The sequence below is a fragment of the Ornithorhynchus anatinus genome, unplaced genomic scaffold, assembly GCF_004115215.2.
Source record: "Ornithorhynchus anatinus isolate Pmale09 unplaced genomic scaffold, mOrnAna1.pri.v4 scaffold_22_arrow_ctg1, whole genome shotgun sequence".
In the NCBI taxonomy this organism is placed as follows: Eukaryota; Metazoa; Chordata; class Mammalia; order Monotremata; family Ornithorhynchidae; genus Ornithorhynchus; species Ornithorhynchus anatinus.
The window spans coordinates 586-16,516 of NW_024396728.1; the positions used below are offsets into that span (position 1 = coordinate 586).

The 15,931-nt window shown below is 44.4% G+C and overlaps 1 long non-coding RNA gene across 1 annotated transcript; it reads right to left on the reverse strand.

The window, feature by feature from the left end:
• Window positions 1–330: 330 nt before the first annotated feature.
• Window positions 331–10,839, reverse strand: LOC114808803. Its single transcript, XR_003756572.2, has 3 exons — window positions 10,746–10,839; window positions 9,994–10,137; window positions 331–358 (listed from the first exon to the last, which is right to left on the reverse strand). It is a non-coding gene; the product is annotated as an uncharacterized LOC114808803 (long non-coding RNA).
• Window positions 10,840–15,931: the final 5,092 nt, after the last annotated feature.

The following is a 15,931-nucleotide window of genomic DNA, read 5'->3' on the forward strand; positions in this document are numbered from 1 at the left end:
CATCAGTTCTGTTGGATCTAGGAATACAACGAATGAGGCTGTTGTGGTTAATGTACCGTCATTAGAGCTTCCAGTGGAAATCGGGCTGTAGGAGTAGTTTGCAGGTAGAAGTGAAAACGACCATGCACACACGACACACACAATCCCTTCTGGATGGTTTGTTGGCATGAAAACGAAGTAGAAAACAGGATAAAACACAAAATAAATCCACCAAATAGAGGCATCCCTTGAAAGTCTTACCTCTGCTCTTTCTCCGTTTGCCAAATCTGTTCAAGTTTCTGGGTAGTCACTTGGAGCAAAGCTTTAGTGTCCACTTCCAGTCTTTTTCTCTTTGCACAAACAATCTTGCTAATATCAGCTACAGTGAAACAGTTATTAATACCTCACGTAGTGGAGGAATTTTGTTACATTCTATTACACGGAGGTTACAACAGACATTAAAAATGAATCATCAGTATTAGCATAGAGTAAAAAATGGGCAATGGCTCCACAAATTCTGTAAAGAATGAATTTGCCGTATGTGGCAGGTGTTTTCAAAAAAAGATTATTTTCAGATGAATTGGAAATTCTTTTAACTTCAAGTAAACCTTTTCTAAAACTGGGACCAATCTCTTATTTGTGATTTCCACTTCTCTTACCCTCTTTGACACTGCTCTTGCACTTGGATTTGCTCCCTTTAGACACCCCTCTCTCAGCCCCTCAGCACTCTGTGAATATATCAGGAATTCATTTATTGAATGACACTGATGTCTGACTCCCCCTTTAGACTGTGATCTCGTTATGGACAGAGAACATTTCTTACAACTCTATCATACTGTTATATTGAACTCTGCCAAGCACTTAGTTCAATGCTGTGCACACAGTAAGGCCTTGATTAGAATGATTGACTGATTGATTGAGTGATTGGTTGTCAGAAAAACAAGTTAAGTGTGGTGCCAGACCAATGTGGAATTCAAAATCTCACTTGGATCTAAATTAATGAGGTGTATTTGGGACAAGAATCACCTAATGAAATATCTGATCACAGCTCAAGGTAAAGAAGAAATAATCATTCACCAATCAATCAATCTCTCAGTGGTATTTATTGAGGGCTTACTCTGTGCAGAGCATTGTATTAAGTGTTTACAAGAGTATTTATTGATCCAAATTAGCAGGCAAGTTCACTACCTACAGTGAGCTTTCAGTCTAGAGAGGCAAGCAGATTTATTTATTCATATAAATCTATCATTTATTTTTATATATTTATCCATGTCAATTTATATTATATAGTCTCTAAAAGTATACATACAAATTAAATTTATTTATATAGTTCATTATTTATTCACTTATAGAATTAAATTAGTAATCTATAATATATCATTTAAAGATATTTACTTCAAGTGCTGTAGGGTTGACAGTGGGGTGAATATCAAATGCCCAAAGGTAAGAGGTTCATTCATTCATTTAATAGTATTTATTGAGCGATTACTATGTGCAGAGCACTGTACTAGGCGATTGGAATGTTCAAGTCGGCAACAGATAGAGACAGTCCCTGCCCTTTGACGGGCTTACAGTTTAATATGGGGAGACAGGCAGACAAGAACAATGGCAATAAATAGAGTCAAGGGGAAGAACGTCTCATAGAAACAATGACAAGTAAATAGAATCAGGGTAATGTACATCTCATTAAACAAAATAAACAAAATAAATAGGGTGATGAAGATATACACAGTGCTGAGGGGGTGGGACAGGAGAGGGGGAGGAGGAGAGGGAAAGGGGGGAGAAGAGGGTTTAGCTGTGGAAAGGTGAAGGGGGGTAGAGAGAGCAGAAGGAAAAAGGGGGGAGCTCAGTCTGGAAAGGCCTCTTGTAGGAGGTGAGCTTTAAGTAGGGATTTGAAGAGGGGAAGAGAATTTGATTGTCAGAAGTGAGGAGGGAGGGCATTCCAGGACCACGGGAGGACGTGGCCCAGGGGTCGACGGTGGGATAGGCGAGACCGAGGGATGGTCAGGAGGTGGGTGGCAGAGGAGCGGAGCGTGCGGGGTGGGCACTAGAAAGAGAGAAGGGAGGAAAAGTAGGAAGGGGCAAGGTGATGGAGAGCCTTGAGGCCTAGAGAGTTGGGTGAAAAGGAAGATGTAGAGAGAAGATTAGAAGTTCAGTTTGAGTTGCCTTTAGGGTATCTCAAGTGGAGATATCCTGAAGACAGGAGGAATATATGAGATTGGTGAGAGGGCAGGAGTGGAGAGTGAAAAATAGAGGGAGAGAGACTTGGGATTCCTCTGCCCAAATGTGATTGCTGAATGACTATGAGTGGATGAACTCTCCACAAGAGATTTGCGGTAAAGGGAAAAGCCTAGGGGATCAATCATCTAGTTAAAAATTTTATTTTGCATTCTCAAGTAAATGTCCCCTACACGACAGTCACCCAGTAATTACTGATGGTAATGAGTAATGATTTGGGAGAAGAGGGTTTAGCTGTGGAGAGGTGAAGGGAGGAGTAGAGGGAGCAGAGGGAAAAAGGGGGGAGCTAAGTCTGGGAAGCCCTCTTGGAGGAGGTGAGCTTTAAGTAGGGATTTGAAGAGGGGAAGAGAATTCGATTATCGGAGGTGAGGAGGGAGGGCATTCCAGGACCGCGGGAGGACGTGGCCCAGGGGTCGATGGCGGGATAGGTGAGACCGAGGGATGGTGAGGAGGTGGGCAGTTAATCATTAATCAGTAATTAATGATTACTGATGGTAATGATGTTAATGAGTATCTAATGCCATTGCCACCTGTATGGTAGATTGGCTACCGAGGTATAGATATTTGAGTAACTGTGGTAGTGGTAGTAGTACCAAGCTACTACAGTACAGTGTTCTGCATAGCGAATAGTCAGTAAATATCACTGGTGGATCCATTTGTCCGTGGGCTATCCCATCACCCGCACCCTGGGGCCTCCTGCTTTCCCTCCCAAGAACTTAATACTGCGCACTGTGAACAGTGAATGCTCAGCAACTGTCAATGATGAACTATCAAGTGTTACTAGCTCTTCCCCTGAGATCTATGGGTAATCTCTCTTGCTGGGCCCGGCACCTTACTCACTGTGCTTCTCTTTACTTATATCAGCTCATTCATACCTCGCCTACAAACTAATGCTAATTATTCAACCACAGTTAATAACCTGTAGAGTTGGACAGAACTGCTCATACAATCCATCAAATAGCATGAGGCAAATCTGTGGGAGAGGGTGCCCAGTGCTTTAAGCCACACTTTAGAAACTTGCTCTTCTGTGATTTTCCAAGTCCTTTGAACTACGGAGGAAAAGCTTCTGGAATTTTACTCCATGGTGAAGGAATCCATAGCAAGCTAATCCCCCTTTGTCCCATAATTCCCCTGGACAGTAGCTCCCTGTGTGCAGAGAACGAGTCTATTAGCGCTCCTGTATTATAATCTCCCAGGAGCTTGGTTCAGTGCTCTGCACCCAGAAAGCACAGTAAGCATAAATACCACTGATTGACTGACTGATTGATTGATCCATAGTGTTCAGTTTTACTGATTGTATTTTGGCTAAATGTCGGTACCTGGGGAGGCTGGTGGCAAGGGACTAACTTTCAAAATTGGGAAGAGTAAATCAATCAACCAGTCAAACAATCAATATCAATCAGTCAATCAACAGCACGGTACGAAGTGCTTGGGAGAGTGCAATATGAGGGAGTTGGTAGGCACATTCCCTGCCCACATGGAGCTTACTAGTTAGCCGGGGAGACGGCATTAAGATGAATAAATTACAGATACAGATATGAATACTATGAAGTTGAGGGTGCAAATCCAAGTGCAAGAGCAACCCAGAAGGGAGTGGGAGCCTAATTAGGGAAGGCCTCTTGGAGGAGATGTGCCTGTAATATGCTTCTCAAGGTGGGGAGAGGCATCATTTGTCAGATATGAAGAGAGAGGGCGTTCCAGACCAGAGACAGAAAGTGAACAAGACGTCGGTGGGGAGAGAGATAAGATCAAGGTACACGGAGTAGGTTGGCAGTAAAGGAGCAAAGTGTGCAGACTAGGTCCTCATAGGAAAGCAAGGAGGTAAGGTAGGAGGGGACAAGATTGAGTGCTTTAAAGCTAATGATGGTAAGAAGGTTCTGTTCAGGGCGGAGATGGGCGGGACATGCCTGGAACGTTTTGAGGAGTAGAGATACGTGGACTGATCATTCCTGAGGAAGAATGATCTGGCCAACAGAGGCAAGTAACGACTGAAGGGGGGAGAGGCAGGAGGTAGGGAGGTCAACAATTACTGACTGCTGCAGTGATCAAGGCAGGAGAGAGTAAATACTTTGATGAACATTATATCATTGTGGATGGAGAGGAAAGGGAAGAGTTTAGTGATGCTGTAAAAGGCATTTGGCCACAGAATTGCCTCATCCCGATACTTAGGAGGAAATTAAAGATTAAATGAGGCACCAAATAATATGCTCGAGAAGGAGAAGGAAGGGTGAAAATGGGTTTCAAAGCAGGCGGAGAAGTTAGCCATTAAGACTGAGAACTGAGAACAGGACAGTGCAGTGAGGAATGGAAGGGATATTAAGGCATTGTGTGCATATTGAAGGCAATCCTTGAGAGAGTTCAGTAGAGGAGAAGTCTGTCTTAATTAAGCCGCTAATTTTCTCTTCCTTCTCTCCTCCTCTTCTTTCTTTTGTTCTATTGTTCCCTTTATTGGGAAACTTGATTCTCACCTACCATAATCCCTCCCTACTTTTTGGGTCACACAATCTATTCAAAAGAACGAGGCAGTTATGCAAGGAGGTAAGTAATAGTGGGTAAGGAGTAAACAGAGAAGGAGTGAGTTGTGGATTAGGTTGGCAGACTGAAATGTGTGTAAGGTTAATTAGAGGAAGTTTTCTGGCTAAATACATAGAAAACTACTCGATGGGGAAGCCAGCAATATTGGTACCCAGAGTTAAATTCTCAGATTTATTCTTCTCTCCCAAGGTGAACTGGGCTCCCCACCATCTCAAGGTCAAAAGCTATCCCGTCACTGCCCGAGCCAGCGAAGCGGGACTCGGAAGCGAGGGTGGCGCACTGCCCCCGCAACCGTAATGGCTAGTTTAACAGGCCAGGCTAGGACTACCGAAGGTGTCCCTCACCCCCGTGTCAATCAAATAAGTTACAGAGGAATGTGGAGGGCAGAGATTGGACAGGCCGAGGCCGGAAGCTGGGAAAGCCTGGAAGCCCAGGCAATAAATGCCTGGCTCAGTGGAAAGAGCACGAGCTTTGGACTCAGAGATCATGGGTTCGAACCCCGGCTCTGCCACTTGTCAGCTGTGTGACTGTGAGCAAGTCACTTAACTTCTCTGTGCCTCAGTTATCTCATCTGTAAAATGGGGATTAAGACTGTGAGCCCCACGTGGGACAACCTGATTCCCCTGTGTCTACCCCAGCGCTTAGAATAGTGCTCTGCACATAGTAAGCACTTAACAAATACCAACATTATTTTAAATAGTTACGTGTTCTGACCATCAAGGGTAGCAGGTCGAGAACTTGGCAAACGGCTGCACATCATCACTGTGAGGATCTGGGGATCCCCGCCCTGCCCACACCAAGTGAGGAGCCGTGGGGTGGCTAACTGCCTGGTGAACGCTCATGTATTCCTCACGAGTGGGAAGAGTTCGTGGATGGAAGCTAGGTGTTTTGCCACATGCAAGTAGCGCATAAGCATAATCCTCCGATCAGGGAATCTCCAATATAACTAAATAATTGCATTTCTTTTGAAATAAAAGTTCAATTCTTCACCTCTAAATAATTAAATAATATCCTTCTCGAAAGAGAAGTTCTATGTGCGGAATAAATTTTGTATAAATTCAGCTTTTGATTCTGGCTTCTTTCTCTTGCCACGCCAATTAGCAAAAACATTGCCAGGTGACAGGTGACATCAACCTAGGTCTCGGGTGATAACCGAAGAGATTCTAATTAGGGCTGAAAGGAAGCCCAGTGGGTGTTTCTCTGCCTATTAGATCTCTCAAACTGGTGTTTTTCTTATCTTCCTGCTCCCTAACATTCCTGCCCCTTTTCACCATCTGTGCTAAGAAATAAAGGTTAATGCCAATCGAGTGACAGGCATCTTCTCGAGGAATAAAAAAGTACCACTTCAAGGTGTCCTTCTAGTGCCATTTAGCCACCTGTCTGATGGAATATAACTTCCCTGCCTGCTTGCCACTGCTGAGGAAGGATGAGAGATGAGTATTGTTGGGAGGAAAGTGACAACGCTTTTGTTGCTGTCTTTTCGGTTTTTTATGCTATTTGTTAAGGGCTTATTGAATGCGAGGCCCTATGCTCAGCCTTGGGATGGATACAAGCAAGTGTGGTTGGACAGTTTCTGCCTCTCAAGTGGCTCACAGTCGTAGTCTTCACAGTTACAGTTGAGGTAACTGAGACACAGCGAAGTTAGACAACTTGACCAAGGACACACAGCAGACAAGTCGAAGAGCTGAGATGGGAAAACCCAGATCCTTCTGACTCCCATGCCAGGATCCTATCCACTAAAACACTAGGTTGTATCTCTTCTCAGCTCTTGCCAGAAACACTTAGGTTGTGGGCATGTTCCTGAAGTTTTAAGTGGGCATTTGAGTCACATCTCTCGGAGGCACCAACTTCCCATCTTGAGTACCGGGGAATAGCTTTGAATGAGTCTTAGGAATGGGCCGACCAAACAGCTCACAATCAAGGACTAGATTGAGCCCTGATTGGAAATTCTCAGTTCTTTTCAGCCTGTTTCAAAGTTCTCAGGGCTTATCAGACTCCTGGCTCTTGCTGGTGAGAAGACCCACCGACAACTGACATCAACAGAAGGTGATGCTAAATCTCTCTACAGTGAGAATATTGGGAAAGTTGGGCTCTGCCTGGAGGGCTGAGAAGTCTGAGGATCTATCACTTCCAGAAATAATAACCTGCTACTTTTATGCTCTTGCTGAGTAGGTCACGTAGGATTATCATCATCATTAACATCATCATCATCATTATTACTATATCACATATTTCATCTTTTAGCCCCTGGACTGTGAGTAAGGGACTCTAAGGGAGATGGCACAGTGCCTGAACCAATAGCTTCTTACTTTTCCCACTTCCCCTCTAAGTACCCTTATTACTCCTAACTCTATTTACTGGGGAAAGTGAAGCTTAGAGTCCAGACCCAAATGTGTGGAAGAAAACAACAAAGTCCTCATTGCCACAGCTGGAAATTCATGGATGCAAGTGCCCCCATTTGGCCCCAAGGTATTGACACCTATGGCCTCTGTAACACGTTGCTCTACATAGTCAAAGTAGTGCTTCTGTCAGTAATCATCTACTGGGGACTTTGCTGCCATGACAATTATTAAGCTGTTTGGACCACTCTTTAACCTATAACCGGTCCTTATAACTCAGCCATTGTGGTTGTAAGAATGATAGCCTTTCTCCTCTTTGGTATATCCCCAGATTCAGGATGACTGGCACTGCAAACAGCTCAGCATCAGTTAAAAAGCTCTATAAATTTATATTCCTAATTTATAAATTACCTAATTTATAAATTAGGTAACTGAAGCCCAGAGAAGTAAAGTGGCCTACCCAAGGCCACCCAGCAGAGAAATGGCGGATCCAGGAATAGAACCCCTAACCATCTGACTCCCAGGCCTGCACTCTAGGATTTGTGTGTTGAGAGGTTAGCTTGGGTAGGGAGTTCAAATAGGGCACGATTATTTGGGATCACTGGGAGGGGTCAGGGAAGGGAAGGGCGTGTCAAGAGGTTAAGGGGTCACTGTTGTGGGGACAAGACAATTACTGGAAATTTGTTTTGGGGTGTTTTTTCCAAAGGTATTTGTTAAGATCTTACCACGTGCCAGGCACATTGTTGATCAGGTTGGACACCGTCTGTGTATCACATGGGGTTTGCAGTCTTAATTCCCATTTTACAGATGAAGGAACTGAGGCCCAGAGAAGGGATTTGCCCAAGGTCACGGAGGAGACAGATGGCAGATCCGGGATTAGTACCTAGTTCCTTTGTATTTCCAGGCCCAAACTCTAGCCACTTGATCACGTTGCTTCTCTTGCAGGGAGTGGGTGTAGGAGAGAAAGCAGAGGAGGTTCAGATTGGTGTATCGGATTTCAGACTTGCTAAGGTTACAGTACAGTTACTAGAGATGATGAGATCAAGCGTTTGTCCAAGTTCGTGATTTACTGTGCCTTGGTCTTGCTTTTTCTTGGCCTTTGCCTCCCACCTATACCTCCCTCTTCCTTCCCAGGTGATGGGACACACTCGCCCCATTTTCCAAAAAAAACTAAAATCTATATCTCCTAGGAAGCCCTGTCTGACTAACGTTTCACCCCTCCCACTTCATTTTCCTCCCCTCAGTTTCAACATATCCAAGGCAAAGCTCCTTTAATTCCCTCCCAAACCCAATTCTCTCCCTGACTTTCCCGTCACTGTGCTCAGCACTACCAACGGTCTCACATTCACAAGGATGCCAACATCCGCCCTTTCCATCTTAACTGCTACTACACTTACATTATTTTGGTACAGTCACTCATCATATTCCTAACGGATTACTGCATCAGCATCCTTTCTGATCTCCCAACCTCCTGTCTCTCCCCACTTAAGTCTCTACTTCACTCTGCTGCCCGGAATATCTTTCTACAGAAACGCTCTGGACATTTCTCCACCTCCTCAAAAATCTCCAGTGGTTACCTATCAACCTTCTTATGAAGCTGAAACTCCTCACTATTGGCTTCAGAGCTCTCCAACCACTTCCCCACTCCTCAACTCCCCTCCCTTCTCTCCTCTACAGCCCACCTCGCACACTCTTTTCCTCTGCAGATAACCTCCTCACTTTGTCTCCTTCTTGCCTTTCCCACCGTCGACCCCTGGCTCAGGTCCTACGTCTGGCCTGGAATGCTCCCTCTTCTCAAATCCTCCAAAGAATCACACTTCCCCCTTCAAAGTTCTCCAGAAGGTTAACCTCTTCCAGGAGGCCATCCCAGATTAAGGTCCCCTTTTCCTCAGCTCTTTCCACTCCCCTCCCCCCAACATCACCCGGAAGGAGAAGCAGCATGGCTCAGTGGAAAGAGCCCGGGTTTGGGAGTCAGAGGTCATGAGTTCGAATCCCAGCTCTACCACTTGTCATCTGTGTGACTGTGGGACTCTGGACCTCAGTTTCCTCATCTGTAAAATGGGGATTGACTGTGAGCCTCATGTGGGACAACTTGATTAAGCTGTATCTACCCCAGCGCTTAGAACAGTGCTCTGCACATAGTAAGCGCTTAACAAATATCAACATTATTATTATTATTACCCTTTGCTCTGTCCCCCCTCCCTGCCCTAAAGGACTTGAGTATATATAAATGTACATATCTATAATTCTATTTATTTACATTAATACCTGTTCACTTGTTTCGATGCATATATGGTTTTAATTCTATTTCTTTATATTGTTATTATTGATACAACAATAAAGGTTAAGGGATTATGGGTATGTTGACTTGTTTTGATATGTGCCTCCCTCCTCCTCCTCCATCCCCTCTTCCCCTGTCCCCTTAAAGACTGCAAGCCCGTTTTGGGCAGGGATTGTCTCTCTTTGTGGCTGAATTGTACTTTCCAAGAACTTGGTACAGTGCTCTGCACACAGTAAGTGGTCAATAAATAAGATTGAATGAATGAATGAACGAATGAATGATTCTATCCCCCTAAGCTCTCTGTTACTCACTTTGCCTTTCTGCTCTGTGTCTTCCTCATCTGTATTTTATTTTAATGTCTACTTCCCCCGCCGAGCTGTAAGCTCCCCGAGGACAAGGATCCTGCTTGCTAGCTATATTGTGGTTTCCTGAATACACCGTACTTACTGTGTGCTGCCTACAGCAAGTGCTCAGTCAACACCCAACTGATGGGTTGATTGTTGCATCAGTGTTTGGATGAAGTGAAGCAGGTCAGCATAGTTGAGGAGATATGTAGTACTAAACAGTGCGACCTACTGTATGAATAATGCTGCACTTATCACACAATTTAGAGTACTCTACCTTCCCCGACATCGTCCTCAGAGCCACTGGGATCATTGTTTTCCTCTTCCTGAAAGGCACGTTCATCTTGCTCTTCCTTTGCTATTTCAAAAGATGTCACTAAAGCTGTTTTCTGGGAGTCCATCGTTACTGACTGATTCCTCACTGCAATGAATAGCAATATTAAGTCTATTGAATTATGTTTATCCCTTTTTCAGGGTGGCGTGGTTTTGATTTGGCGAAAAAAAAAAGATCTAAAACACATCCAAAACCACGATCTTTAAAGGGCTTCTCTTGTACGTTTAAAATTTCAAATGGAGATCGTGGCATCTTTTGGGTCAATGTAAAAAACAGTTCTAAAGGCTCAAAAGAAGGGCAGTTGCTCTGCTATTGGGTCAAAAACTAAAGCTATAGAGGGCACACTGTCGTCTGCCCTCATTACATTTGTAGTGCTTTCGGAGGATTCCCTAAGACCCATGAAATCCTATGATTTGGCAGACAAGATGCACTTCATCCATGTGCACTCCTGGGAAAATCCGCCATAAAACCATTCAAATCGGATCATTTTTGAGTGGACCAAGTAAAACTACATCCATCAAATCGGAGATCTGCCTGTAAAGCATTCAGGGCTTGTGCGCCCCCATACCCGGCGGGCCGGGGCCAGTAAGGGTTGGTTGGGGAGTTTCGCGTTCTCTTTGGAAAATAAAACTGAACATAACAGATGAAGGCTCTGAAGACTGTAGAAGGGAGTCTAGAGGAAACAGGGATGTCACCTCTTAAGAGGAAAATCGATGAACGCGACACTTCACACTCTCCCGTTCTCCTTTTTGAGAGGAGCTGCCCTCACCACTCCTTCGGCCGTTAGCCAGTTAGACGGGAAGAGGCCCAGGAAGGGCGCGCGCGGGGGAACGAGGCCAGGCCAGGCCGGCCAGGCGGCGCATGCGTGCCGGAGGCGGGGAGGCCAGGTAGCCCTCTCCACGAGCCCCCGAGACTCAAGTCTTCAGCGATCTCGGCGGCCTGGGGATCCTGATCTGATGGCCGAGACATCCGGAACCCGAGGGGCCAATGGGAGAAAGGGAACGGATTCCTCACAGCCTAAACCTGGGCTTAGGGTGTTTTTGGTTTAAGATTTTGGGTTTGGGTTGGGTTTGGGTTATGGTTACTCTCTAATTTCTGTTGATGTCTGCCTCCCTCAGACACTGTGGGCAGGGAACGTGTCTGCTACTTCTGTTACAGTGTACTCTCCCAAGCGCTTAGTTCAGTGCTCTGAACATGGCAAACGCTCAGTTATCACCACTGATTCATTGATCGATTGATTACAGTCACCATAAACGCTGACTTTACCTGTTGCATTCCTGAGAACTACTCCTAAGTTGCCAAAACCCAAACCATCACTTGGGATTCATGTGTAAAGGGATCCAAATATGCGAGGAAATTTTCTGGATAGAAACCACATTGAGGCCTAATAAATGAAGTCCATAAAGCTAAAATTATTCAGCGAAAATGCCATGCACCCTAATATTCTGGTCATGTTAGTTCCCAAGCTAAAATCGCTTACTATGACACTTCTCAACTATCATCTCGAAGCTCAAGATGATAGTTTACAAGGCACATATGTTTACTTTATGCACATTTTGTGCATATATTTATAATTACATTACTCTAATAGCAAGTTATGTAATAATCGAGGAAACCTGTTAAGCGCTTAGTACGTATTATTCATTCACTCCTTCAATCGTATTTATGGAGCGCTTACTGTGTCCAGAACACCGCACTAAGTGCGATAAAATAATAGACACATTCACTTCACTTCAGTTCAGTTCATTTCAATTCAATTCAATTCAATTCAATCGTATTTATTCAGTGCTTACTATGTGCAGAGCACTGTAATAGTAATAATTATGGTATTTGTTAAGTACTTAGTATGTGCCAAACACTGTTCTGTACTAAGCGCTTAGGAAAGTACAATACAACAATCGACAGTGACAATCCCTGTCCACAAGGAGCTCACTGTCTGGGGGGCGCGGGATGGGGGCGACGGGGGGGCGACTGCAATGCAGATAGACAGCAATAGACTTAAATGAAATTAGAAATATAGAGAGAAGTGCTGTTGGACTGGGTGTGGTCAGGGCGGGGGGGCGGGGGAGGAAGTACAAACAAAGGGAGCAAGCTAGAGCAAAACAGAAGAGAGTGGGAGATGAGGAGAATTGGGACTTAGTCTGGAAAGGACTCTTGGAGGAGTTGTGAGCACATCGAATGAACAAATTAGTGCACAATATTGAACATGCTATCCTGACCAAATAAATAGTGATAAAACAGTGCGAAAGACACTGAAAGAATAAGGGGTGTATCTCTTCTTCTTTCTCTCTTCCCCTCCCTCCCACCCCCTCCTTCTCTCCGGAAGGAGCACCATCACTCAATTCTCAGCAGTCTTAGCTACCAGGCTTATACTAGGCTAAAACCACTTAACCAATAAACTGAAGTCTCAAACTGTACTTATTCCCGTAGCCCAGCTAGCACTAGGATTATTCTCATTAAGGAATAATGATAGCTTAGCATTACTGGATTCGATAGCCCCACTTTCTGAAAATGGGCCAGCCTAAACATGTAATTTTCTTAGTCACTGGCAAGAGGTGTGAAGATTTTCTGAAGAAGTCCAATACTCTAAATTCTAGAACAAAACTTAATATCATTATTGTACTTATGAAAAGTTAGACAAGTTTCTCTCCCGGAAAATGGATGGCAGTCTTCTGTTGGTGGGATGATAGAGATTTGTAGTTATAAAGGAATGTCTATCTTCTTTGAAAGCATCCTATGTACTTCAGTTGGCCACAGAAGCACATCTTCGGGACAACATCTACAAAAATTCTTCTGACTGTGAGCAATTTAATCCCTAACTTGGCATTTTAACAAAAGTAAATTTGTACATTAATTTTGATATAGATTAAATTAAAAATTTTCATAATTGCACAGCTGTCTGATTACAAATCATTTCTTAGAAAGATGTTAGCTTCTTGAGGAAGCTTGTACTTTGAAAGGAGGTGACATCGAAGTTTTCTCAGTTAGCAAGGACTTGTCTATTGCCTTCTTTAAAAAAAAAGTTGAGAACCAGGATGGCCTGCTGGAAAGAGCATGGGCTTGGAAATAAGAGGACCTGGGTTATATTTCCAATCTACCCCTTGCCCGAAGCGAGACCCTGGGCAAGTCTCACAAATGATCTGTGCCTCAGTTTCTTTGCCTGTACAAAGGGTCTCCAGTATAAGACTTGGTTAAAATTCAGATAAAGCCGACCCCAACTGAGGTCTATCTAATTTTTCCCCGCGTTGGTCCTTCAGGATAGGAATTGGCCTGTTCCCCTCCACAGTCAGCCACGAACAGGTGGGAAACCTGCAGTCGCTCCTTGAACACTTATACTAAAGAGAATTGATGTGATCTCAATCACTACAAGTGAACCAATTGCGAACAGCCATCCAGTACGAAGGAGGATGTTGCAGCAGTGTAGGTTAAAAGTGATTTAGATGGGGGTTGTTCATCATGGGGTGTGGGAACTGTGTGTGTGGCGAGGTGGATTTGGGGGTGGGGAGAGAGGAACCGGGAGAGAAAAATTAGAGGGAATACGGGGAGAAGGCTTGAGAGATAGCGGCTACTCTGCTAATGGCTTCCTGACTCTTCCCTGCAAGGTTATGGAGTTTATCGTCTCAGCGATGCAGCAGGGAGGGGTAAGGGACAACTACAAAAGAAACAAAGCAGAGAGCAGGACTGGAGGTTTCTATGGACTGTGGAGGTTGGGATGAATGCAGCAGAGCTCTGGGAGACAGATAGCTCACATACTGAAGTCAATAAGTCAGTCCGAGGTATATCCTGGCCACTTGCTGTGTTCTATGTCCTTGGGAGGTCGCAAGACTCAAGAAGATCCTAATATGTTACCGTGCATCCAAGCATGCGATATGTTATAAAGGTTTTTCCCTATTGATGCTTGTTCGTGAAGATTTTAAAATGGTACAGAAATCACTGGAAGAAGCCTAACAAGTGGGATACCCCAAAGGTTTCAGCGTGTTGCTTTGAATAAGAAGCAGTGCAGTTCCACGGAGAGAGTGTAGCTTTCTGGGGAGTGTGTGGGACTGGAAGCCAGGAGACTTAGATTTCGGTCCCAGGCCAGCTACTGGCCTATGAAGTGATCCTGAACAAATCGTTTTGTTTTGTTGTCTGTCTCCCCGTTTTAGACCTTGAGCTAATTGTAGGGCAGGGATTATCTTTATCTATTGTTGAATTCTACCTTCCAAGGGCTTAGTACGGTGCTCTGCGCACAGGAAGTGCTCAATAAACACGATTGAATGAATCAATCAATGTAGTTTAAAATATAAGGGCTTCGGTTTTCTCCATGCTAATATGGGTAAAAGATACCTGTTTTCCCTACCTCTTAGATGGTGTATGCTGCGTGATAAAGGGACTGTGCCTACCTAATCAGAACATTCTGAAGGCTGCCCTTAAAGTTCCACATTGCAAGAAAAGGGGAAGCATGTTGAATGCATCCTAAAGGTGTGCCTAGTCTTGGGTGCTGTTGTAACCTTCATAAATGGATCACACTTTCAAGGACAAGTATAAAGTCCCACCCATCCAATAGGGCCACACTCCAGAACCTGTCCCCACTAGCCTCAGATTTAAAAACAAAACAAAGCAAAACAAAAATTTATCCCAGCCAACTCTAATCCAGCCCTGTGTCTACCGCTGCTGCTACATGAAACTCCCTTCCAGCCCAAGTGTTTGGGCCTGGGGGAGGGTGGGGCATGGGGAGGTAGGGTAATTTGGGGGTTCTAAGGACATGAGGTGGGAGCTATTGTGGGCAGGCAGGAGTCTGTTTAAGTTTAATGTTTGGGGAAATCATTGCTGAAACGAAGGAAGAAAGACTTGTGGACACAGTGAGGCCACGATGTGAGGGACTATGACACTGAAGAAGGGAGGGGCTTGCCTGGGTGATTGCTATTATTCACCGGGAGTTTTCCAGTGTGCTGGCAAGGGGGAGCTAGGCAAAAGCCCTCTCTGGCACCTGTGAGCCTGGCGGGGGTAATTAAGAAATTTATTGCCTTACATGAGTTTCTGAGTCTCTAGACTTGAGCAACAATTTGCAGCCATGAACCGTAGAGATGTGCACCACTAAGAATCAGGCTTGGTGAGCCAGGGATTGAAGCCACGAACCCAAAGAATTTAGCAACCGGGGAAATAATGCTTGGAAAGGCAGGAACCTCAGGCGCCCAGACAATGAGCAGTTTACTGCAATAGGTTTATGCTGTTGCATTACTGAATGCCTGGAGAAGAGATAATGTCATGTTTCAGGAATCTGGGATTATTGAAAACTAAGGTCAGGGAGGATTACCAAAATTCACCATTAGTACAGAACCTGTCAAGCAGTCTTTTTTTTCCTCTTTCCTTCCACCCACTGCAAAATTGGTAGTATTTATCAAAGACCTACTGGCTGAAGAGAAATACATTAAACATTCTGTAGAGTACAATAGTTAGCAGACCAATACTAGAAGTATTGTGTGTGTGTGTGTGTGTGTGTGTACGTGTTGTGTGCTTAGGGTGGGTTATGTTTAAGTGAACTGGTCAGTGTTGTGAAAGTGTGTAACGCGTTTTGTGGAGAGAAATTCGCAACAGAATTTGGGTAGCTTCACAGGCCATTTCACTGATTAGGTTTTTGTAATCTGCTTCCTTTCTCTCAACAATTCTTGAAATCATTCGGTGGGTTGCAGCTGAGGCATCGAGTAGGAAACCTATCCAATCTTTTTCTAGGTTTTATTAGGAATAGAAAAAGCCCTCTGGGACCTGCAGCTGTCAGGTTAAACGTCAAAATAACTGTGTTTGAAGGAAGAATACTTCCCTCAATCAAATGGTCATGTTTCTTGTTTTGTGAAAGGTGGATATCATTGTTGGGAAAGTTAGTTCAGAACTGGTTTTTGTT